Consider the following 2,880-nt stretch of genomic DNA (forward strand, 5'->3'; position numbering starts at 1 on the left):
TATATATATATATATATATATATATATATATATATATATATGCTAAGTACTTCTTTCAGTTCCCGTCTACCAAATCCACATACAAGATTTTGGGTCTTTGCTCGGCCTGGGCCTATAGCAAAAGACACTTGCTCAAGGTGCTATGCAGACGGCTGGGACTGGGAACCATGTGGTTGTGAAGCAATCTTCTCACCACGATTACGTCTGCACTTCGGCGCAGTTACCTTCTCGATACGCGACATATAATTTGTTGAACCATTTGGGAATTACAAGTGCAGACGCATTTGCAGCTGATCCCTTGTCAGAATTGTCATGGTTTGATGTATTAAAGAAGAATGGAGCATGAGTTTTTGTCAATAAATTTCTTTGCTTACAAGAAAAGACAAAACAATAACAGCCACTTATGACTAACGCGAAATATTTTCAAAGAAGGGAAAATGCTTTACCATGTTCTCAATATTTTTATGTCTCTCATTAAAGAAATTCGTCAGCACAGCAGGCGTGTCTTCGTGGTAAGAACAAATCATATGGTTCCGGGTTCAGTCACGCTGCGTGGCACATTAGACAAGTGTCTTTTACTATAACCTCGGAAAAGGGTCTTTAATATAACAGACATTAGTGGCTTTACAACTCCGTATGCTAGCGGTTCGGCGAAGGAGATTGACAATAAAAAAAGAAAGAAAATGCATTGAGATCGATTCGTTCGACTAACATTCTTCAAGGCAGTGGCTCATTGTGGTTGCAGTAAACAAGTAAAAAATGAAAGATAAAATATAAAAGATAACACGAACATGAGTATTTGGTTCCAGAATGTAGTTGGGAACTAGGTTGCCGCGGTGTTAGTCACGCAGGGAAGCAATTAAGTTATTTTGGCTACGTTGCTGCGCTCGGAGAAACTTTGTTTACGAGAACCTTATGCAAGATATTATGATATCGTGTATGTCAATTGTATCAGCACAGACAGATGGTAAGGCGACGAGCTGGCAGAAACGTTAGCACGCCGTGCGAAATGATTAGCGGTATTTCGTCTGTGTGACACCGGTTGAAATGCTTAGCGGTGTAACGGCTCCGTGAGTTTGGATTTATTAGTAATTATTTGAGTGCGTTTGTATAGTAAGTGCAAGTTTCTATTGACTGTTCTTGTGTTATTTCCTGTTATAATTATTTGTGTGATAATCTTCGTTCGAAAACTATCGTGTGTTCTCCCCTGTGGGGGAAACATTAATCGCTGGCAAGATGCCGAATAGTGTATCTTCGTCTGGTTAAGAGTTAACCGATGGAAAACATATTGAAAGTTTATTGTTTGGAGATGTTTCAGATTCTTCTGAAGGTAAATCGCCAAAACCAACGAATTCTACTGTGAAAAGCCTTCAAACAGAAGGAAAACGAAAAAGAAGTTTTGCGTCGGCGGCTGGAGGTGGAACCCGCCAGCTGTCGACAAGCGAAAGCGACCTACTAATGTACAAAGACATGATTACAATTCAAGACGGTGTTGTCAAAATCCAACCCCCAGAGGATTATTTATTGTCAGAAAAAAAGAAAACTATCATATACAAGACATACTGTAAAAAAGAAAGAAGAATTGAGCGAGTAAGCGAGGAGAGAGTGGAAAAATGTTTGAAATCCATCTGGCAGGATATCATATATCTGACCAGAGGTAAAAAGTTTGGTACCATCGAGGTACAACTAAAAAATACTGAAACGGCACAGATGCACTCGATAAATTCATTGAAAACAGACGATTTAATTCTAATACCTATATACATGGGTATGAGGACTGCCAACATACGAATAACAAAGGTCCCTCCTAAAGTCGACCCTATGTGGTTGATGGCGGCGGTCCTGGCAAAAAAAAAATAGAGGAGATAAATATCCTTCAGGCTAACGTCTCTGAAAAGGCAAATTGGACCGGACACATGGTCCACTTCATTATACAAACAGAACAAACTGTTTTAGAACATCTTCCAGAAAAAAATAGAAGTTGGGGAGGAGTTGTTCCTCAACGTTTTTGTCGAGGGGCGTAAATCCCGATGTTTTCAGTGCGGTCAGATAGGCCATATAAAAAAATACTGTAAGGAAGGCGAGGAGGAATCTGAAGGTGAGGAGGAAGAGAAAGATAAAGAAACCGAAGGAAAGAAAATTACCAGTAAAAGAAAAATAGAAAATGCTAACCAAGTAAAACAAGTAGAACAACGACCAACAAAAGCAGCAAAAAGAAACCGACCACAAATAACAAGGAAAGAAGTGGAGGACAGAGGGATAGTAGCACTTCACAGCAAAAATGTTGATTTAATGAGAGAAATAAAAGCAAAAAAATCAGCCACCAGAATAGCAGAACTGTCTGAAAAATTTCAAAATTATGAACTATACGAAATGGATTCAAAGACTCATAAGATTTTAATAAATACATACAGAACGTCTGTATCGGCAATGACACTGGAATTTAACCAGTCCATTTTTCAAGACTTGCCACCTCCGACCCTATGTCAAGAAAAGGTGGAGAGTCCCTCTCCACCGGACGAGCACTGATTAACAGGTAAGACATGTCTGTTCACATTGGTTGCTTAAATGTTCGTGGCCTGTTGTCTAGCTGGAAGCAAGGACGCTTCCTAAATGACATCAGGTCAAGAAAATTGGATGTGATTGTTGCAACGGAAACCCGAGTAAAGAGGCCAAGAGATCTGTCCCCCCCTCCTGAACGGCTACGAGAAATACGTTTCTGCGAGTCGGGCGGGAGGTGGGGGTGGGGTGTTGGTCCTACTAAAAAGAAACCGGGTAACCGAGAAAAAGTTGTTTTTTTCTGATCCAGAAGGCAGGCTGGTCGTTCTTGACCTGACATTCAGTTGTGGCAAGATAATCAGGTTAGTTGCTATTTATGCA

The sequence above is a fragment of the Octopus bimaculoides genome, chromosome 5 (genome assembly GCF_001194135.2).
Source record: "Octopus bimaculoides isolate UCB-OBI-ISO-001 chromosome 5, ASM119413v2, whole genome shotgun sequence".
In the NCBI taxonomy this organism is placed as follows: Eukaryota; Metazoa; Mollusca; class Cephalopoda; order Octopoda; family Octopodidae; genus Octopus; species Octopus bimaculoides.